The 23,578-nt window shown below is 42.7% G+C and overlaps 1 long non-coding RNA gene across 8 annotated transcripts in view; it reads left to right on the top strand.

Annotated features, from left to right (window-relative positions):
* Positions 1 to 23,578, top strand: part of LOC124508893 (uncharacterized) — a 68,961-nt gene that overhangs the window by 5,648 nt on the left and 39,735 nt on the right. For all 8 annotated transcript variants that reach the window (XR_006961325.1, XR_006961329.1, XR_006961327.1 and 5 more), the window contains exon 3: positions 6,439 to 6,513. This is a non-coding gene — a long non-coding RNA (uncharacterized LOC124508893). The remainder of the gene's footprint in view (positions 1 to 6,438; positions 6,514 to 23,578) is intronic.

Raw genomic sequence — 23,578 nt, 5'->3', positions numbered from 1 at the left:
GAGTCAATAACAGGCCCTTTGTTGTGTCTCCTGGACCTCTGGATGCCACTGTACGGACACGTCCAGCTTGGCTGGCAGCTGGCATCTTAAGGGTTCAGGTTGTTATCAGATGGGCACTCACTAAGTGGAGTCCCTCCCGATCTGGCGGCGTGTGCTTTTGCGCACGTAGCCCGCATACCTCATATCTCTGCCTGGGCAATTACATCCCAGCCACCCTGCCCCATTCCAAGGCAGCCAGAGCCAGCTGGGACAGTGCTTGGGGAGGGAGCCAGGTGTTTTTCCCTTTCATCCTTTTTGATTCCGTAGGCATTTTCTCCTAAGCTTGGCTCTAACTGCAATGTCCAACATAGAAAAACAAATCCAAAAGGCAGGAGCTAAGCTAGATCTGCGCATGGTGCTGCATTTTGCTGTTCGGAAACGAAGCCAAAAGGCACAGCCTCTGTCCTCCGGGACAGAACACCTATAAGCAGCATGTCCTTTCCCCAGCTGCTGCCCGCCAAGTTAGGGTACTACATATATCTGCATATGAGTGGTTCACTGTCTGGTCTGATGTTCAGATCTATATTTAAGCACTAGTGTGGGTTTTGGAATCCAAGTGTGTAAAGTGCATGTCTGGGCATGGTCTCTTGGCCAGGCCTGAGGGTTTTCAACCCACTCGGCTGGTCCCCAAAGCTGGCCTCTTGCATCATAAGTGATCCCACGCAGTTCTGATGACATATGGTTTACGACAATTCACCCTGGTTTGGGAAATCTCCCTGCTAATGTTTTCTTATCTTGGCAGAGAGAGAACCATGTTAGAATACTAGCAATTGGTACCATTTATTGAACACATGCCATGCCCCAGGCAGCTTGCTAAGGGTGCTTTACACAGTGATTTCCCACAGTCTTCCTGCCAGCGCTCCAGTGGAGGTAGAGTGATCAGCTCTGCCTTACACATGAGGACACTGAAACGTGGTGATGTTAGGTAACTTGCTCAAGGCCACTCAGGTAGGAGGTGGGAATGCCAGTATTTGAGCCAGGCGTTCTGATCCCCAGCACATTCCTACTCACCATAGTGCCCACTGCTGTGGTGTCTCTCTGCATGCACATCTTCAAGGATTAATTCAATGCCCAAGAATGATCATCGTCATTATTATCATTAGTTTAATCAGTCAGCAGCATACAGAACCTTCTCCCTGGTTGATACTTTGGGCTAATCTGCTACATCCTTGATGTTGGTATAATAATGCAAAAATTAAGTTATTTCCTTATTGATTTCTATTACTTTGATCCGACAGATATTTAGTGAGCATTTACTTTGTGCCGGGTATTATACTGGACCTAGGAAAGAGGGCCATTACACAGTACTTGCTTTCAAAGAACCACACGGTAGAAAAATAAATAATCTTCCTAATTCCCAAGATGGCCCACAAGGCCTTCTGAAATGGGCCCTGCCTTCCTCCCCAGTTTCATTGCTTTGCATTCTCTGCCTTTGTGTCCTTTTTGTTTGTTGAGCTTCCTCCCGTCTCAGAGCCTTTGCACCTTCTGTTCCATCAGCCTGAAATACTCCACATGTTTGCCCTCTTAACTCCTCCTCATCCTTCAGATCTCATCTGAAATCACTCTTCTTTAGGGGATTCTCTCACAATCCTATAGATTAGGTCAGGTTCCCCCTATTAAATCTTATCATAGCTCCCCCCCCCCCGCTTTAAATTTTTGTAATTATTTAATTAATCCACCAGCTCCTTAAGGGCATGAATAATGCTATTGTTGTTCAGCACCAGTCTCGTAACACACAGTAGGTGCACATCAAGTACTCTGAAGTGAATGGGGATTATAAACAATTTATTAGAGCAAAAACTGGGATGTGTTAGTCCCCAGTCCTCCAAGAATCAGACATCAAGACAGGATTAAACGTGCCAGGATTTTATTAGGGAGGGAAGTTGGGAGGGTCATCAGACTGTGAGGCAAGTATGATCCTAGAGTGAAGAAGGGAAGAAAGGAAGGTGGGGAGGACCATCATATATATTCTGGTGCAGCCTGGGGAAAGTTCTGGGAGGCCAGCCAAAGTTGGACATCAGAGGAGTGACCCCTCTCCCCCATGGAACAGCGTGCTTCGAATCCCCGTCGCCTTCACTGATTGGCTGGGAGCGCCATGGGAGGCGTGGTCCGGCAGCAGGGCGTGGTGTTCAGAGGCAGCTGCAGGTGCTCCTTGAGTAGCTTCCTGCTCTTTGAGGGGCAAGTCTGAGGGGCTAGTTCTTCTGACTGTCATGTGACAGCTCCAAGACGAGGGGGGATGACACCCAATTGATAGGGAGGATGGAGATTACCAAATGTATGGCTTCCACAAAAGGGCAGGAAATCTTGATTTTGAGGCTCAGCAAGTATTTATTGAACACACACTATTCTTTGACACCGAGGAGGACACAATGGAATTGGCTCTCCGCGGGCTCTCCTCGAACAGATTGAAGCTAGCTAAAAGACAAAGTAAGTTCACATGCCTGCTTCCTGAGCCTCAGCTTCCTTGCTTCTAAGATGAAGATAACTGCAATCTAGCTTGTGTGATGTGTGACAGGTAGATCTAGTGGCTTCTGTGAATAGGGTTGGTGCTCCGCAAACAAGATTTGAATGAATTTAAATAATAACAATTCATTGCCTTCCTCAATTTTTCAAGCTTTTCTAGTCACTTCAGCAGGGCTGATAAGTTTTCTAAGTTTTCGAAGAAACTTTTGGCTTGGGATGCCTGCTTTCTTTGTAATTACTCTCATCAACAGTCCCCTGGGGCTTTTTCTTTAAGAATATTTCAAGTAGAAGAACCGCAGTTTAAATACGTGATCAGCACTAAAGGAAGATTTAGTGTCGAGTTACTACATTGAAGGAAATCTCTGGGAAAAGGCTCTGTGTACTTGGCTCAGTGAGCTCACTTCAGGGGTTGGTTTCTTAACTCTTAACCCCAAGGCAGTGTTCAGTTTGTTCTGTTACAGTACAGTCATTGGGACATTGCTTAATCAGGTTCTTTCCATAGGTGAAGGCTGTGGATCCCTGAGGGAACTGGAGATGTGGGGTGGGGTGGATCTCCTCCCTTTTCCTCACTGCCAGAGCAAGGGGGTGGTCTGCCTTTGCCTTTCCCCATTCCCAGCACCCTTCTCATATATTCCTTTTTCAATACATTTCCCCCCTTCAGTTTGCCCCCAAATGAATCCTATCTTGGTTTCACTTGTTGGGTTGGCCTGTTCTTTCTAGGAATGGGTTTTAATTCACAACTGTTTCCCAAGCAAGTAAATAGTAAATGCAGATACTGTGCCTCAGTATTCTCGTATATAGAATGAGGGGAATAGGGGCGCCTGGGTGGTTCAGTCGGTTAAGTGTTGGACTCTTGATTCTGGCTCGGGTCATGATCTCACTGTTTGTGGGATCAAGCCCTATGTAGGGCTCTGTGATGACAGCACAGAGCCTGCTTGGGATTCTGTCTCCTTCTCTCTCTGAGCCACCCCCCCCCCCCCACATTGTGTGCATTCACGGTCTCACTCTCTATCTCTCTCAAAGTAAATAAAGAAACTTAAAAAAAAAAACAAGAATGAGGGGAATAGACTGGCTAAGGCATAAGATGTATATATGAAATGTGAACTATTCTAAAAAAAAGTATCATGGGAATGAAGAAGAAACAGGTTTTCTGGGTGAGGAGGCAGCATTTGATCCCAGATTCAGTGTTAATCATTGAGAAAGGAGTGAAAGAGACCCCATACTGATGAAGTAGCCTGAGCAACAGCAAGGTGTGTTTGCCATGCCCCGCGGAGACAGGTAATTTGTAATGGCTGGAAGATACGGAGGGATTCGAGGACAGATGAGAAGAAAAAAGATGGTGGGTAAGCTATGGCAGTCCTCGAAAAGCTCGTTCAGGAACATCATAGGTCAAGGAGAACCATTGATGTTTTGGAAGCAAGGGGACAAAGTTTGAGCTATTTAGGAAAAAATACCTAGGTAAAGGACAAAAACCGAGGCAGAGTAATACAGTAATTTAGGTGAGAGAATCATTTCTGTAGAAATGAAAATAAGAGGGCAGATCTGAGAGGTAGAATGATGGGGGAGTAGAGAAGAAGATGGTTTTGAAGGTAACCCAAGGTTTCAAGTCCATGTATACTGGGTCAGGGAGGGACACCACTGAGTAGGGGAACTGAAGACGAGATGTCTGCTAAGCTGAGAATGGGGATCTTCACAACAGATCATGTTGCATGTGATGGGTTGGCCAGATATGAGTCTGGATATGATACTGGAAGTTCAGATCTGGAGATCAAGAATGTGGTCAGAGCTGAAGATGAAGATGTGGGAGCTGTCATCACAGGGATAGTAGTTGAAAGGGCAAGTTGTTTCGCTTCCTCAATCACCTAAAGAAAAGCATGGGTTTCCAGTTGTATGGGTGAGAGCAGGTGGAGGGATGGTCTCTGGTGCCGGGATGGCTCGTCCTGATCCCTGCAACACAGTCCTTGGATCTTTGAGATTCCAAGAAAAGGGCATATTATCCTTATCCTCCTTCACTTAGCTCAGCTTCGCCTCTTGTCCCTCAGTTGTCCAGCTTCTAATTCTGCAAACAACAGCTGGAGAGCGTGAGTGAGGGCCAACTCGGCAGCTGTGTGTTGGGAATCAAGAAGGCATCCAGGATGAAGATACTGCCTGGCCACAGCTGCTGCCAAGATGGGTGTGTGTGTGTGTGTGTCAGAGAGGCAGAGAGAGAGGGAGGGAGGGAGGGAGGGAGGGAGAGAGAGAGAGAGAGAGAGAGAGAGAGAGAGAGAGAGACAGTGATGGGGGGGTACTCATAGCCGGGAGTGGGTAAAAATTGCTGACCAACTTTCTTCTAAGGGTGGTAAATGAAATATTCTTAAAAAGTTTTAATTCTGTACCAGAGAAGATTTCACTTTGTATTTGATTCCAAATGCTAGTGATTGGAAAATCCGAAATCTACCTTTCTGGATCCTCCAATTGCTCACGACCATGCTTTGCACACACACCCTGGCTGCCCTGGCAGCTGAGTGTGCTCAAACACTCTGGGGTTGGCTGGAAGCTGCCTCTAGGCTGGTGCCCCAAGGAGGGATCTAGAAATATGTGAAAAGATTAAAAGTTCAAGAAAAGGCTGTTGTTCCCAATCCCAGTTGAAGAGAGGCCTCTTCCTGGAAAGTGATAAGGGATTTGTGCATGTGGTTTTGTTCCTGGCCAAACATAAGTCTTGAGCTGGGTAATGTGTTTCTAATCATAATTTGGATTACCCCTCACACTAACCAAATGCTTGGTTGTCTGAGGAGGCCAATCCTCGGGCCCCAGAGAGACATGACAAACCTCCACCAAAAAGCTAGGAAACTCCCGGCCAGTAGGCACATTCTGAGACTGGTAGGCTACAACTGCAGTCTCTCTGTGCTGGGAAAGGCTGGAAATTACTGTTCACAGTGTGTGGGCTTCTGCAGCCTGGAGCTGTCCCCTTTGGTCACTGTTGATATACTCCTCTCAGGGACCAGCTGGAAATGGCTGGCTCAGGCCAAGCTGAGCCACTGGGGCCATGTGGGGTTTGGAGGCGGGGCTCCCAGAAGGAAGCCAGAATGAATATTGAGACACCAGTGGCTCCCAGGTTTCTCCCAGGTCTTTTTTTGGCAGATAGGAGAGAAAACCAAAGAGGTAGGGCAAGCTAAGTAAGAGTTAGCATAAAAGCCTCTTAGGGGCGCCTGGGTGGCTCAGTCAGTTAAGCATCCGACTTTGGCTCAGGTTACAGCTGTGAGGTTAAGCCCCACATCAGGCTCTGTGCTGACAGCTCAGATCCTGGAGCCCGCTTCGGATTCTGTGTCTCCCTCTGTATCTCTGCCCCTCCCCTGCTCACACTCTGTCTCTCTCTCTCAAAAATAAATACACATTAAAAAAACGTTAGCCTCTTAGATCATCCATATTCATTAAGACAGTTACTATGAGTTTGCAGTTCACTGTCGAGGGCCACACAAATTTTGCTGATTTTGAATGTAGCCAACTTTTAAGAACAATGTCACCCAATTTGGAAATGCAGAGTTCTTTATGAAGGAAGCCCTGCACTTCAAGAGTACAAAATGGGCTAGGAAATGAGAAAAGGGTGGTTTTGCTAAGTCAGGATATGGGAGGCTTAGAGAAGATAAATGAATAAAAGGCAGGCAATTTCACAAATGAAAATGGATTCCATTTCATTAATGATGTGCAGGAAAACTTTACGTGATTATTAACACTTATGGCATACAGATGACATGGGCCCCACCCCCGCTGTGAGCATAGGACAGGATGTGAATTCCACTGCTTTGTCACCATTGAAACCTCTCTCTCTCTCCCTCTCCCTCTCTCTTCCCCGGCCCCCTCAGTCCCCACACGTGCATACATGTGGTGTGGTTTCAAAAGAAATGTTGGTGGTAGTTTAGAGGGCAAGACATATAATTGTTGTGTTTCTCTTTTCAGCTCTTAGGAGGAAAATACCTAAGAAGAGGTGATTAATCACTGTCTGAAAAGTGCTTTGAGATCCTCTGAAGAAAGGTAATTATAAGTATGAGACGTTGTTCCTGGATGTGTGATTACATGTGATTATATGTTAGAGTGGTGCTAGACTGCTTCAAATGCATTCCTCTCCTACATCTCCAAACAGGAGAGGGCTGGGATGTGGGAGGGGGGAGGAAGAGGAGATATTGGAACAAAGACCATATGTAGCATTTCATGTCAAGCGGGAGGAAGCCAGCCTGGGGACCTGGGGTCTATGCAGAAGATGGACATTTGAGAGCGGAACCAGGACTTTCCTTTGTTCCCCGGGAGAGTTTGCCTTCCCACCCCTTTGCAATCCGTACTCTGTGGACTTTTAGGGTGATCTCTTTGTTCAGGTTTTCCCCAAGAAGTCAATGACTGTGTATCATCACAGGGGAAACCACCTTCAGTTTTCCAAGAGAACTGGAGGATTGTTTTCCAGGTAATTGTTACGTGGGTAATAATCATTGATCATTAAAACCTTTATTATTCTCTGCACTTAAGGAGCTGCTTTCCTTAGAAAGTCCCATATCTTCTCTCCAACCACGTCGTATTTTGAGAGGAGGGGGGCTCTAATGTGCAGTATGTAGCCAGAGTGAGGCCACCTCTCAGACTGTCAGAGGTCTCTGACCTCAGGGGCCCAGAAACAGTAGAGGGTGTTGGTTAAACCTCAGATCCAGAGCCGGCTTGAATTCTGGACCTGCTGCTCCTACTCACAGCACTTGAGGCACGTTATTCAAGCCCTCAGAGTCATGGTTTCTTCATTTGTAAATTGGTTAGGAATGGTATCTACTTCTTTGAGTTATTGTGAGCATTCAAAGAGTAATTGTACATAACACAGGGCTTCGTAGGTTGGAAGGGCCAAGTGTTTGCTGTTGAAGCTTCTGTTGCTGCTACTACTATTTCCTAAGAAACTACAGGCTCGTATAGAACAAATTATTTAGAGCAAATGACTATTACTGCCATCATTAATAAAGTGTCCTAAAGAACTAAAGGTTGATTTAAAGCAAAATGCTCAAGCAGCTAAGATTATTTTTGGCACTCTTCCACTTCTATTCTCAGTTTCTCCCTTTTTGTTTTGGTTTTTCCAAATTTCTGACACATTACCAAGGCTTAAAGTTTTAGTGATGTGTTCCACATACCCCTATGAATGTAAGCAACTTAAGGTACAGATACCTCCAAGGATGAATTCAAGGAGACTGAAAGTTTGACTTTTTTGTGAAAAGCAAAGTAATAAAACTTACCGACCTCTCGAACTTTGAAGCTGGACTTGAGGGACCATCTAGTTCAAACCCAGCATAGGCAAAGGACTCACCTTTGGAGGCGGGCATAGTTGGTTGATAGGAGAATGGGATTTGAGTCTTGGGTTAAGTTAGACTTAAATTAAGAGCTATGATCACGTAAAACGTGGTATGACTGCTTGTGAAGCTACTTCTCCTGAACTACCCTGTGGCAATGTGCCATTGGTCTCCATAAAAAGATGTTATAAAATTGCCCATAAAACTGTATTTTGTGCACTAAAGGAGATGTAGCTAAAGCGTCCTCCTGGTCTCTTTATGAAAACACTCGAGTGGCCATACCATTCAGTTCTAAGTACCGGGAACAGCTGGCACTTCTGGAACAACTGTTTGTTTTCATCTGATGAACATCGTGAACGTTTTATGTGATCATTGATCATGTGATTAATGCTTGTCGCACTGGCTGCTAGGAAGCTCAAGGTCAAATTGATATTCCACCTCTATGAATAGAAGCCAATAGCTACTACAAACTTCAGATGTTCACTGCAGCTGAAAACTTTATAGCTCCTTTTCCTAAGCTGTGCTCACTACAGTAAGCTGGGAACACATCCTATGACACAATGGATATTTCTAGGGGGAAAAGGGAGTTTTGGTGCACTTTATATTGCATACTTTGCTTCCTTCTTGGATATTCTTGATGCTTATATGGGTATCTTAAATGTTCTGAGAAGCCTGATAGTTTCAAATCAAACACAAAGAAAAAAAACCTTTTTAAACCTGTACTTGTAAAACTTGTTTGACCGCAGAATCCTTTAAAAATGTTATCTCCAAAGTCTAGTTTTATTTGAAATATGTTTTGGGAAATGCTACCTCTCAGTAACATGTAATCAAATCCTGTTTTTTGGATTTATGTCAGTACACAGGTTGGTTCTTGACTTGAGTCTTCCTACTTTTGCATAGCAAGGAGAGAGTTCAGGTGTGTATATTAGATCAGTCAACTGATGAGGTCCCTTTGAGCTCAAAAATTTGGTGATTCCTGATTAACAAATGAAGAAAAGTTTTTCACAAGTGTCTGCTTATGGAATTAAGAATTTAAGTTTACTGACATGAAGACTAAAGTTAGAAATTAAAACATTGTGTAATATTTCTGACATTCTTTATTATATCTAATCTAAAAGGTTGCTTTAAATATCACGTTTTTAGGGGCGCCTGAGTGGCTGAGTTGGTTAAGCATCTGACTCTTGATTTTGGCTCAGGTCATAATCTCACGGTTCATGAGTTCAAGCCCCACATTGGGCTTTGTGCTGACAGTGCGGAGCCTGCTTGGAATTCTCTCTCTCTTTCTCTCTGTCCCTACCTTACTCATGCTCCCTCTCTCTCCCTGTCTCTCTCTCTCTCTCTCTCTCAAAATAAATAAATAAGCTTGAAAAACAATTTTTTAAAAAAATCATATTTTTAAAAACAACCCCCAGGGATATAAAACAAAGATAAAAATTTCCTTTGAAAAGCATCAAAGTCAAAAAGTTATAAAATTTTCATCTGAACTCCTGTTTGGTTGTAGAATTTAACCCCTCTCCTTGCTGCTTTGATAAAGGCTTACATAATCAGGGTGATGCAACTTCATGGTGTATCTTGAGGGGATTGTGCAACTAGGTTTACTCCTCAGACGTGTGCCCCATGCAGAGCCTGTGATGTTCATTTCACAGGCACCTTTGCCTTTAAGATCCCTTCCTCTCCACTCTCCATTAAAACTCAACAAACAAAAACAACAACAAGGACCTCAAACCCCAGCCACATATATATTATTTGGGTGGGAGCCTGGGACCTGCCTTAGACAACACACTCAACTTCTGGGGTTGCTTCATCCCTTTGACCGGTGAGCTAGACCCAAGGGGAAATTTTGCAAAGGAATATCACCTTCAAAGAGAAGGGATAGGCTGCAGGGAGAAAGCATAGGCTCTCCTGCTCAGGTTCTTGGTTGACATTCAGCTCCTTCAGCAGCCTACCTAACATGTCACCGTAAACCCAGCGGCTTTCATTGCCTTTCTCTTTGTGTATGACTGTGGAAGCAGTGCGATTTTGTTATTGCTCTGGGCCACTTGTCTCTCTGATTGTATTTCTGTGCTTTTCCTCCATGTTTGACAATGCCTACCATGTATCAGGTATTATGTCACAAAATTGCCTATGCCCCTGTCCTTGACCTTGAGGAGTTCACAGGGTAGAAGAGCAGATGGGCACTACAAACAGTTTCCATTCAATGTGACAAAGACTCCAAAAGAGCCATGTATAATGACCAGGGAGGCAGTAATGGAGGTGACATTTGAGTCAAGTCTTAGAGAATGTGTTAGACACTGATTTTTCCATTAATAGAATTACTTTTCTGCTTAATGGCAACCAGCCTGCTAGAAGGAGAAGTATAAACCAATAACTTGCTTTGGATTAACTCAGGAGACTAACTGACAGAACCTATTAGCTAAAGGCTAGACTCTTATTTCAAGCAATTCAGTGAATGTTCAGGCCTTAATCATTTCAGTTATCAGAGGACCAGACCATCTGGAAAGTAGACTCTCTAGAACTTACTCTGAAGTTTCCCTGATGTAAAACATGTTCTAAGTATAGTCTTTGATTTTGGAAATTCCTAGGATTAGCTTTGGTGTGTGTTCAATAATACCTCGTTTCCCAATCTCATGGCAGATAGAAAATAAGTGGCATATTTAAATGGCTGTATAGATGAAAATAAAGCTCACTAGTGAAGAACTGGTTTTAATTTAAATTTCAGAGGAAATTTTGCAAAGTGCAAGAACATGAAGGGTCAGCTGGCTTCTTGAGTTTGCTGACACTGAAAGGTGGTTAGTAGACTGAGGGCTGGGCAGAGTTTTGTGGATTCTTTTCCAGTTACTTTTCTGAGACAAAACCATGGGTGTCAACCATGTGACATAATATCCATCACTTCTCTAGCTGTACGAATAGTTCTCTAAGTTGATGTTAATAGAAAATCTTTCTCTTTAGCAAATGCTCTTTCTTTAGACTTAGCATTTCATTTCTTCCTTTCCCCTTCCCCAAAATTCAATTTAATAATGATTTTTGACCGTCTCTGTCTATTATATCCAGAGCCCAGGGTATCCTTATCTTCTGTTCTGTCAGGGTTGACGTGGTATCCATCCAGATGGTTTTCCAGTCCCCAAATTTAAATAGGACCCTTCACCACCAAGACCATGGGGCTGGCACCACATTTGAAAGTGGTGCTTATGTTCCAGTTGCTAGTTTAAAACTTAGAATCAGGGCATCTTTTGGGATGAGCACTGGGTGTTGTATGGAAACCAATTTGACAATAAATTTCATATATTTAAAAAAAATAAAATAAAAAAAAATAAAACTTAGAATCTGCTATTTCCAGACTTGAGAGTTTTGCTCCTCACTATCTGTGGTTGTACACTCTCTGGTGGTATTTCAGTACGTATGTATGACTCCTACCAGCCCACAAACTCATTAAGAGCAAGGAATGTGTCTCATTTGTCTCTGTATTCCATAGTTCATTACATAAAGGAGGTGCTTAAGAAATATTTGCTAAATAGATGCTATTGTTTATCCTAAAAGTTCATAAACTGGACAGTCAGATGTAGGTTTCCCTGTGCAAGGAGTGAAAAGGGGAAAGTATCATGTATACAAGTCTCAGAACTTGACTTCTCATAATATTCTTTTTTTAAAGGGAAGATCAAGGAATCTCCTCATAAGTGACATGTGAATTTCTCCCCAGTGTGATCCAAGAATCCCCATTTACTTTGTGCTCAAATGGGACATTGTACTTTAGGATCTTGTATTTGTTTGGATCAAATACTCTCTCAAGAAAGGTGAAATCTGGACTGAAAGTGAATAATGTTGCCCTCTGTGGAAGGCCGAGGCAAGTCATTTCAGTGTTTCTTGTCTAAAATCCCAATAACACAGCTACGGGTAACTGGACGTCTACTCTGTTTCAGGCATTTAGGCATATAATCTCATTTAGTCCTCACAAGGATTTCAGGACCTGGAGGGTTAAAGTCTTCCTCAAGGTCACATAAGTAAAACGTACCTAAAACTAAACCTAGGAAGAAGCCTCCCACAATCTGGCATTCTCCAAATCTCCGTGAATGAAAATTTTAGCATCCGGGTCTTCCAGCGAAGAATCTTCCCTCTGTGTCCCACTTCCAAGTCATGCTGGTGGAATGTCCACCCATCCATAGACACCCTACCCTGCCCAACTTCCATTCCAGCCCTAGCTACCATCTGCTCTCCATGGACAGCTCAGTAGCCACCTCAGAAGTCTACCTTGCCCTCCTCAAATCTGTTCCCCACACCAAGGCTTGAATGGTCCCCTCAACACTCATGTATGATATGTAATTTTTCTTGATGAAAATCCCTCCACTGATTTTTCTACTTACTTTTAGGGTAAAGACCGAAGTCCTTAACCAGGCCTACCGTGACCTGCCTTGTTTGGTCCTAGAAGACTGTTACAGTCTCTTCTCATTCTCTGGGCTTCTACTATTCCAGCCATTCCCTCAGCCTAGATTGTTCTTTCTTTCCCTTTCATAGTGTAGGCTTGACGCCCACTCTGCTGACAGAGCTCAGCTTAATAGTGTCTTCTTCAAGGGACTTACAGATACTTCATGGCATCGTGCGCCTCTCATTTATAGTGTTAATTTTCTGTGTACTTGTTTAATTATTTTGTTACTATCTGGCTCTCCATGAGCCTGTAAGCTGCATGAAGGCAGGGACTATGTCTGTTTTCATTCACTATACCCTAGCTGAGAACCTGAAGGTAGTGAATAGTTGCTAAGTATTTGTTGCATAAATCAATGCACTAACAGCTGGCAAGTGACAGAACAGATTTGAACTCAGAAGTTCAGCACCCTCTGTCTTTGGTGTGTGGCCAGGCCCCCAAATGGCCCTTATTATCAAAGGACCTCAGGTGTGGAGACAGAGAGGAAGGTAGAGATTGGGAGGCTCATGCCTCCCTCTGGGCCTGGGAGGGGCTGATGATTGAGCTTGTCATAGAACACTCACCCTGCTTCAGCATTACTACCAGCACTTTGTATAGATTCTTACAATTAATCTCTCTCAACAAGTCTTCGGGAGGTTAAGTAACTTGCCTAAAATCACCCAGAAATTAGGTATGGAGCATGGGTTCAAGCCTGAGCCATTCGGCTCTTCACCCACATTTGCAAGCTTTTGGCTATCTGTCCTTGGCTTCCTTTGTTCAATGTTTCCCCCCAACTTTGAGTCCTCTGATTTTAGTTTCTGTTCTTTTTCTTCTAAATCTCAGTTATTATTTCTTCTTTATTATGTCTCCTTTCTTCCCCCACCTCTTTCCTTGCTCTGCCTTGCTTCCTTTTCTCCCTCCTAATTCCATTAGTGATGAGAACCATGACGTTATTTACCTGGAAATTATATTTCAGGACACTTTCTCTCAGCAGCCAGGAGCTTCAGGCACACTTTGCATCTTTGTAAAACAAAATGCAGATGAGAATTATAAATCTCTAAGCTTTCAGGCTCATACTTTCATGATTTGTTAAGATACAGTTTTAAAATCATCTCTGATTTTGAGCTTTGAATTTGGAGTAGTAAAGGTAGTAAAAGCAATATAAAGAAAGGGAAGTAAACTTCAAAACTGCCTTTTTTTTTTTTTCCCTGTGAGAAGTCCACTATAAATTGTGGAGATGCTTCTCAAATAAAATTAGATTCCGCTGCTGCCTGCTGCTTCCCTCCACATTTCATCTCTTCTCTCTAAATCGCCGAAGCCTCTCTCGGGACACTAGGTAATCTGAAGAAAGAATAGAGTGTTCAGGCACCACAAGTTCTCCAGAGAGCTCAGGCACATCGATTTGCATTTCTGGGTCAGCATGATTTCACTTTCATTTAACCCTTGTACTGACCCTTGTTTTTCAACACTTTGGCTCTTCCCGCCATCTGAGAGCAAGCAATGTGTTCCACCCGTAGAGGGTAAATGTCCCCCAGCAGCCCAAAGCATGCAGACTACCCCAAATTCCCCTTTTCAAGGTTCCCGGCATCATTAAAGTCCGTGCAGTGAGGCACTGGCCAGCATTGTAGGTGTCTCTGAATGCAGATTTAATCACATTTAAAAAGGTAGTTTTGTGAGTTAATGGAAAAGGAAATGAGTAGTACAAGTTCCATAGTCAAACATGCCCATGTCTGCCATGGTTTTGCACCTCCTGCGAGCTTGTTAATCCTTGACGTAATGAGAACAACAACAGGGAAACATGGATGTTGTTGTATTCTGTCTCTCTTTTGTAGGAGTCATGCTGGGAATTCTATGAAGACCCCCAGTGTGTCAGAAAGAGGGACATGACATATTTCTAAGGCTTTAGAAAAGGCTGTTTCTTCTATCTTATTCAGAGTATAATTTCCATTAAGAGGGAGCAAAGATCCCAACAAGATTTAATTACTTGTGCCGTGATAGATAGAGGTCATTAGTTGTTCATCTACGATGAGGTCCGCTTGGCTAGAAGACCCTTGTGCAAAGGTAAATGTGCATCATAAAATGGAAAGCCTGCACAGATGTCGGGTATGAACCTGATGTTAAAGTAATTGAGGTAAAATATTAATGAAATGTTTGTCCCTCAAAGCTTTGCCTCAATTAGTAAGAATGATTTTGTTGCCTTTTTTGTAATTAGTGGTAGTAATGACGTATCTTGACGCAGTTGTTTTAAAAAATATAGTAACAACATTATAAAAATATGGGTAGACCATGAGAATAAAATAAAAATCACCAATATTCTTAATTTCCAGAGATAACCACTGATAGCGTGGTTTTTTTTTTTTTCTGTTAGTTTTGGTGTGAATATAAAACTGAAGTAATGCAATAAGTAGGGTTGAAATCTTTTTCACTTAACGTATTGTGAACATTAAATATTCTTTTGCTTCTGCATAGGGTTCTGTCATATAAATGCTTTATAAAGAATTTAAACAATTATCTATTGGCGGACATCTAGGCTGTTTCCAAGATTTTGATAATGTGTGTGTGTAGTTCTCTAATGAGTACCGTTATAGCTATATTTTAAGCATATCAGTGATGATTTCTTAGAGAAACGTCTAGATACTTAATTGCTAAATCAAAGAATGCTCATTCTTTTAAGTCTTTAAAATACACAAAAACACGCCTTCGGGAAGGCTAAATCAATTTATACTAGCAGTATATACCATTGTACTTATTTTCATATATGTTCCCCAACACTACATATTATTTTAATTTTTTCCCCAATATTTCAAGTGAAAAATGGTGTCTCATACTTGTAACCTGCACTCCTTAGGTTCTTAATGTCGTTAAACATCCTTTCGAGTGATTATTGACCATTTAAGGGGCACCTGGGTGGCTCAGTCGGTTAAGCATCCGACCCTTGATCTTGGCTCAGGTCATGATCTCACAGTTTTGTGAGTTCGAGCCCCAGACAGGGTTTTGTGCTGGCTGCATGGAGCCTGCTTGGGATTCTCTCTACCTCTCTCTCTCTCTCTCTCTCTTTCTCTCTCTCTCTCTCTGCCCCTCCCCTACTTGTGCACATGGGCACTTCCTTTCAAAATAAATAAAATTTAAAAAGTAATTATGTCCTTTGAACATTTTTCTCATGTGTTGTGTATCCTTCTGTCGATTTGTAAGATTTTAAGAAATCTAATTAGCCTACTAATTCTTTGTCATTCTTTTGATTCGAGTTAAAAAAAAAAACCCTCTAAATTGAAAGTGATGCAGTTTTCTTTAGAAAGAAGAGCAGCTGAAACTAGTTGCATAAACAACGTCTGCTCCGACTGCTGGTGTGTGTGTGGGTTTGTTAACTTTGTGTGTACCTCACTCGTTTTCTGGCAGATTCTCTCCAATCAAGAGTCAGAAAACATCATCTTTACAAATAGTTGTGGTTTCGTTTTGAGACAAATAAATTATTACTTTAAGTTAAATAAGGGAAAATTACAAATAGTTTTGAGCATTAGCCAATCTTCTATTTACAGCATCCATTTCCAAAGGCTTTCGTTTCAAATACTCTTAAAGGGAAATTTACATTTTCTTTTAATTCACCTGCTGGGCACTTAAAAAGAAGTTGATGTTGGATAAACTATGTCCCTTCCCCTCACCTCTCCCTTGCCCTGACTCCCTCTTCCCCTTTCTTTTTGTCCCTTTCCCTCCCTTCCTCTCCCCACCCTTCCCTTCTCCAGCCCCTACCCCTTCTCTTTAATTGGCTACAGGACCTTAAGTAATGTTCCTCTTTGCTTCTAGGCAGAAGGGATAATTGTGCCTCTACCTGCCTGAGGCAAGAGGGCAGGGGAGGTGGTTGAGCTGCCAATGAGATCTCTTAAGCATGCAAAGTATAATTTTCCTGCTACTTAAAAATGTAGATGTGCTCAGGTGTGTGCCCACTCACACACACATGATCCTTAATTTTTTTTTCAGTTTGCCTTTCCGAATTATAAAATGTATATGTAATATTTAAAAATCTCTACCAAGACTGCTATTTTTTAATGACTGGCAGTAACTCCTTTTGTTAACTAATGGAGATAGTGATGGCTACATCTTAACCCAAAGAGGGGTTGTGTAAGGGTAATTAAACGGGCCTGTTCAGTTGTCCCTCGTCTGGAAAAGGACTGCTGTCTTTAAACAGAGCAATACAATGGCTCGTTTCCAGATTGTTGGGTGGGAGTAAGGATAATACTTTCTGTGATGAAGTTGGCATTTCCCATCTGTTGTACTTGAGACACAGGCCTCCTTCTCTCTACCAATCACAAATATAAAAACTCTGCTGATACTTTGACCATCTGGATTTCCCATCATACCCTGTTTTCACACCTGGAGATTCAGAGCAGACCTTTGATTGATGTTTTTCAAAATTGTCTCATAAAATTAAAGGACAGACGAACAACATTTTTCTAAAATTGTGAACAGTAGAGCCACCATTCGTAACATTTGTTACTGCTTCTAGAATCGTTAATAATCTTAGCTTCAAGATTTTTCAAAAATGCGTTTTTTTTTTTTAAAGGAAAACATGGCCTTCTCAGTAACTGCTTATGTTTAACAACAGTGTCAGAGCCAAGATTAAAGTGGTGGGTAATAGTAGTCCCAAGTTCAATATTAAGTTCAGTGAGTTCCATACTCTACTTTAAAATGTTTCCATGTTCATGGTTTGCTTTCTCTTAGAGGGCCAGATCTTACCTTCATTTGGTCAGCTGGCAGGCTCTACTAATTGAATAGCTATTTGAAATACCACTTTGAATCTGTCCTAGGGTATGGCATTATTCTGAATTATTACGAAATTTGTCATTTCCACAGACCTCTCTGCCCTTATCTTCCTCGGTACCAAGCCCAGCTTGGGTTCTCAGTGCTGTTTTAGAAAAATGCATTAGGCCCCAAATTTCCTTTCCTCCTGAGTCACTCCTCAAGCAGCAGCTTGCCTATTTTTGCTGTTTCCTAATTTTTAAGAGGAATGACCGACAAGGGTTTAAGCTTTGGTTTCTCTCTAGATCCTATCAGTCTCCTCAAACACAGTAATCTCTGTTAGCCCCTGGTGTGCTGCTGGGGATTACTGGGCCCCACTGGCTAGCTGCTGCCTTTCCCCTGTAGAACTATTTGCTTTCAGGAAGCTGGGAGCTAATTCCCCTAAATGGTACGCCCTTGGAGACCCTTTAGCGTGAACAACAGTGCAGAAACAGGAACTCTGGCGTCAGACAAAAGGACCTGGGTGCTTAAATATCACATTTTTTATTTCCTTTTTAGTTCACCTGAGGGAGCAGGTGCAATCTTATGGCAGAATGAAGATGACCCTGGCTAGGATCATTTTGTCTGTTAACTCTGCCTCTGCGAGGAAAAGTCTTTTCAATAATTATTAATATGTTTGAAAGGTCCAGGGTGCAGGGAGACAAGTAAATACACGATTTGGACCATCCACTCTGAACTATGTAGCATTACTAATAAAAGTGATAAAAGAAACCTTCATCAGGTTAACAATGTGGAGTTTGAAACACATTGCTGCCTCTTCGGTGGGTTTACTTCCTTCTTTCTTTGTAAAACTTCACAGTGAGTAGCCCAGGGTGAAACTGGAACTCGGTGTGGGGGAAAGAGTCCGGGTGGAGGAACAGTCATGTTATTAAGTTATTGCAAATGTAGTGACTGGTGATTTCACACGTACGCATTCCACATTACAGGAAGCTCACACATATAAGAAACCATGCCCTTCTGGCCCCTTACCACCAAATTTTCCATTGCCTACCTCTAAAATCTAATGCTTGCTTATTTTATCACGTCAGCTGCTTTTCTATAGTGAAGAAGGAATGTGGTCACTTGAACTTCAAGGCTAAGAAAGTGATCTGCATGTATCAAGCAAATCTGAAGGACAAAAGGAATTTTTTAAGTTGCTTGCAGTATAGTATAATCTTCCTTCACAATGCTTCCTTTGAGATGGCTTTTTTTTTTTTTTAATGAAACTAAAATAATCTTGCCAGTGGGGTCATGGAAAATTTTACCAACTCCATTTGTTCATAGTTGCCCATCCCTTCCCATTTCTTTTCCTTCTTTATAGACAAAACTTAACAAACATTTGACTTATTTTTGTATTATTAAAAGTCATTTCTAAATAAAAGCTTATAAAAAATTGAACAATATAAAGGAATATTAATAAAAAAAAAAACGAACATACTCTCTCCCTCAGTCTCCTGCCTCCCAGCCACATTTACTTTTTACCTGTTGGTAGAACCAGAGTCAGTTAGGGTTTCTATGAATCCTTGACAAATGTGGTAAAGACACATGGGGAAAGAAGGAACTGAATGTCAGCCCTTCTTTTCCAACACGCACAAGTTTCCAGAAGTTCCACAAGGTGAAGGGGAAGGGGGAGAGAAAGTTGAAGGAGACCAAAGAGACAGGAGAAGAAAGACGCACCTCCCTTCTTTCTCTCTTGGATGTCAGCTCCTTGAGGTGGGGTTTCTGTATTAACTGTCTTTATAAATTTATCCGGTTAGAAGTAGTGCTGCTGAATGAATGAATAAGAATGAAAAGCAGGAGCTAACTGGCTAAGGTTAGGCAGAGTTCGGTGAAATCATTTAGGCTTTTCAGTTTATCAAAGGCTTCCTTGCTTGTATTTTCTGTCAATACCTCAGGTTTTTAACCACTAAGCAGCCAGCATGTGCTCCTTGGAGGTTTAGTGCCACAGGTAGTTGCTGTTAAATTGGACTAATATTAAAGATAAAAACTCGTTTGGAACAAATCCATACTTGGGAGGGGAAACTTTGAACCATTTCTGCCATTAACTCACTGGGAGATTTGTACTTCAAAGGTCATTAAGATTCACAGGCCCACTGCCTCCTTTTAGGGGAAAAGGGTCCACAAGGAATTCTCTAGGCTTAGTGCCCATCTCTCCGACCACCATGACCACAACTGGTTGAGCTAGGAGCCAACACCTGACCAGAAGATAGCCTTCTTTAGGCTCTCCAGGCCCCCATGAGGTATCGGAGAGTAGCACTGGGTTGTTATTAACTGAACCAGTCAAAGCCTCTGTCTTGGGAAGTCTGAACTTGAGACAGAGAGAGAGAGAGAGAGAGACCCAGAAAAAGAGAAAATTAGTCTCAATTACAAACGAGGTAGTCCAGTGAGTGTCAACACGGAAAACTAGAAATGTGGAAAGAGAAGGTAGTAAGCAGAAGCCATGAGGCAAGAGATGACTTTAGTAATGGATGAGGGTGTAGAAAGCCATCAGTTAGTAGAATAAGCATGTAGAGAAAGGAATGGGATTCAGGAGATGCTTTAGGAGTGACAGGATGCTGGAGAAACTGCTATTTTATTCCCAGTGTTCTAGTTCCCCAAGAGGAGGGCCACGTAGCTCTGGAAACCATTTAGTTTGCTTCCTCAACCCTCCTGGGTATCCCTATAATGGAAACTCTTACCCTGAAGTGAATGAGTAGGCCTCCATAGTTTGTAATTTGAAAAATCCCCATTTGTAAGAAGAGCAGGTTGTTTAGAGGCAGTCACAAACATCCCCTCCACTGCAGTTTGAGAGAGACATTATAGAATGGCATAGAGATGGCCTGGCCAGAGCTTTACATGGTGGCAAACTCTCTGCTAGGGTCAACATAATTCAAGGTCTTGTTTTCTCTATCGTAGACTTTGGATCTTGATCTCATCCATGTAGACAGTGTTGGCTTACACCAAGTAGGAGATTTATAAGTCACTCAATGTACAGATTTACAGTGTGAGGTAGAGATTTCCAGAGATAGGACTCCCCTTTGTACAGTTTTTGGTGCTACTCAACACCTTCTCTTTATCAAAACTTTCTTTGGGCTCTTCACCCTTTTCTCTGAGCAGTACTTCTTTTCTTTCTCTTTGGGTTTCGTGAATGTTTATGTTCCTTGTGGTTTGCCTTTCATTTCTCCTTATCTCCTTGCCTTCCATGGAAATGCCCTCCATTGCCATGGTTCTCCTCTGTCCCTATGACCACTTTAACACTTTCCCAGATTTCCAATTCTCCTGGACACTTGCACCTGAAAAGCTCACCAGCATTTCAAATTCAGTGAGTTCAAATGGAAGTTACTTTCTCCCCCGAAGTTCTTCCTCTTGTGTTCTTTGCCCTTCTCTAAGATGGGACCTCAGTGGACCAGACTCAAAGTTCAGAATCCTTTTTACTTCTTTTTTTTCTACCTATGCCCAACAGCAGTTGGGCATAGCAGTTCTAGCTGTGCAATACCAGTGTCATCCATTCTCCCTGTATATTCATTATCTAATGCTGCGTAACAAATCATGCCGAGGTTTAGCAGCTTAAAAATGACATATTTATTGTTCCACACAGTTCTTGAGGATTAAGAATCAGCTTAGTTGGTCTCACGAGATTGTAGGCAGGCTGTTGCTGGGGCTTTATTCATCTCAAAGCTTGATCAGGGCTGGAGAATCCGCTTCAAAGATCACCCATGTTGTCGTTAGCAGGTCTCTGTTGCTTGCTGGCTGTTGGCCAGAGGCCTCAGTTCCTCACTGGGTAGGTCTTTCTGTAGGTCGGCTTATTACATGACAGCTTGCTTCTCCCCACAGGCACAGAGAGGAGGGAGGGAGAGGGAGAGGGACGGTGGAGGGGAGACAAGATGGAAGCCACAGTCTCTTTATAACCCTAGCTTGAAAATCACACCCCATCGGTTTTGCAATATTGTACGTGTTAGAAGCAAATCACTAAGTACAGCCCACATTCAGCATGAGGGGAATTAAGACAGAAGTGTCAAAGAATTTGTGGACATTTTTGCTTTTAAAACCACGCCCCCTGCTTCTTTGGTTCTACTTCCATGGTCCTAAGTCAGGCTCTTGTCACTCCTCACCAGTATTCGTTCTTAAGATAAAGGCCAAGGTATTTAATACGGGCCACTTGGCCCACATGTCTGGTTCTGTGCTTTCACTCGACTGCGTTCTATTATCTGTCAGTTTGCCTTTCTCTTTTTCTGGGTCTTCTCTCCCTCTCTCCCACGTTCAGACTTCCCAAGAGTGATACGTTAATGGTTCAGGCAGTCAATAGCTGGTGTCACTCCAGGTCACCTGGAATGGGGACTGGAGAGCTTCAAGGAGTCTGTCTTTTGGTCAGGTGTTGGCTCCTGGCCCAATCTGCTGTGCCCAAGGTGGTGGGTGACTTAACCCTGCCTCACGTTTCCTTATCTCCAGCCACAATCCCCCCACCTCCTGCTCTGTGCCCCAGGCCTTTTTCAGGAGGTCACAAGGGCCATTTTCCCTCCCGCCACAAAGCCTGTGCTTGTCCTGCTCCTCTGTCTGGCAAGCCCTTCTTTCTGGTCCCCACTTGGCTCACTCCCGAGCATCTTTACATCCCGATAGGTGTCGCCTCTTCAGGTATGCCTTCCTGATCCTTCGTCTATGTTAGGTTCCTTATGAGCTCTCCCAACACCCTGTACTTTTCCTTCACAACTCTTATTCATGTGGTTATTTAACATCGCATTCCTTCCTTAGACTGTAGCCTCCACAAGGGCAGGTACCTTGATGCTCACAATGTCTGACACTTAGTATAAGCACAGCAACTATTTATTATGTGTCTCCAGGCTCTCCTGGAGCCTCATATACATGGTGGCATGATTACTCTTTTTCCTGCATCCATGCTTCTCCCTTGCTCACACACTTTCAGTGGTCCTTGAGTGCCTGCAGGGCAGAGCCATCACTCTTTTGTCCGGCATTCAAGGCCCTGTGCGATGGGGCCCAGGTCTCTTCTGGTTTCGTTTCTCAGCATTCTTATTAACGGCCCCAAAAAGTTCTAACTGAAGTGAATGACTTGCTGTTTTTAAAGCACACTTTGTGCTTTGCTCTCTGTGTCTTTGGTCCTCTTGGTCTCTATATCCTGGAATGTATTCTTCCTGAGATGATATAAAAATCTCTTTAGGAAACTTTTTATTTTATCTTGTGCATTGCTTGTTTATATATATATCTATATCTATATCTATATCTATATCTATATCTATATCTATATCTATATATATACCTCCTGAAAATTTTGCTGAATTTAATTTAAATCACAGACATCATGACATTTCACTTTTGAATACTATGAGAAAATAAGAGCATTTTCTTTCTCAAACACAATACCATTTTTATACTTACTAATTAACAATAATCTCTTTATACCATCTAATATGCCATCTGCTTTATATTTCCTGAATGTCCCCCGAATGTCTAATTACAGTTGACCTCGTTGAATTAAAGGTCAGCCCAGGTCCACACCCTGCATTTGGTATTTAGGCTCCTGATTGACTGTTCATCACTTGTGGCTTTGGCCCCGTGTCATTTAGCTTGGCCTCGGAGATGTAGGTCTGACAGGTTTAGGGCACATCCAGCTTGAGAATCCCAGGAAGGCCACAGGTTCAGGATTTTGACTGCTCTGGGAGCAAGCTAAGTTGAGCCAACTATTTCTTCCTAAGCCCTTCTAAGAGTAAAATCTGGCCTGATCTTCTGCTCCCTGCCCCCTGTTGGTCATGCTCCAGCCACACTGATCTGCTCTCTCTTGTCACTCAGTGTACCCAGGGCCTTCACACACCAAGGCCCTCCCATTTGCTTATTTGGCTGCCTAGATTCTCTAATCCCCACTTGGCCTGCCCTCCCTCCCTTCTCTCTCCAGCCTGCCCTTCTACACACATTATTTGCCTGATGAATTCCTATTCATCCTTTAAGAATGGGCGCAAATGTTACTTCCTTAGAGAAGACTATTTTTTTTTTTTTTTTGCCTCTCCCACCTCCATACCCAGACCAGGCCAGAAACCCCTGTTAAATTCTCTTGTTGGACCATACTTTTCCTTTGCAGCACTTATTTATGCAACTGCAATGAAATAATTATTTGTGGGATTACCTTTTGAATGTGTCTTTTCCCAGCTGAGACTTGAAACTCCACAAGGAAAAGAGCCATATTCATGTTGCCCACAGCTGTATCTCAGAATTTTGCAGAGAGCCTGACAAACATAGGTGAACAGTAGAATATTAATGAGCAGATGGATGGATGGATGGATGGATGGAAGTACATAAGAAACCAGTCAAGTTTCTGAGAGAGCTTTGAAGAATGGATTAACTAGGCCAGTTGGATACTCTAGGACCTCCTATGCGTCTGGATGGGCAGTTTTGGAGAATGGTCAGAGATAGACTGCTTTTGGGTTAGAGAAGGTGAAAGGAAAGACATTTTTTCCATGGTGTCAACCTGGCAAAAGGATGTCTTTACTTTCTTTGCATTTACTCCTGAGATATAGAGAAATCTCTCAAATCCATTCATCCTTGATGACAAATCACAAGGAAATTTTCAAGTCCCTGAAGTTTCCTGGCTTCGAAATTTTTTTTCTTTATAGGTGAGCATCTCAGAAAT

This window comes from Lynx rufus, unplaced genomic scaffold (assembly GCF_022079265.1).
Source record: "Lynx rufus isolate CCGP_SWC_20201006 ecotype Redwood Valley unplaced genomic scaffold, mLynRuf1.p SCAF_13, whole genome shotgun sequence".
NCBI lineage: Eukaryota > Metazoa > Chordata > Mammalia > Carnivora > Felidae > Lynx > Lynx rufus.
The sequence above is the reverse complement of the archived record's forward strand: the minus strand, read 5'-3'. Positions and strand labels throughout refer to the sequence as shown.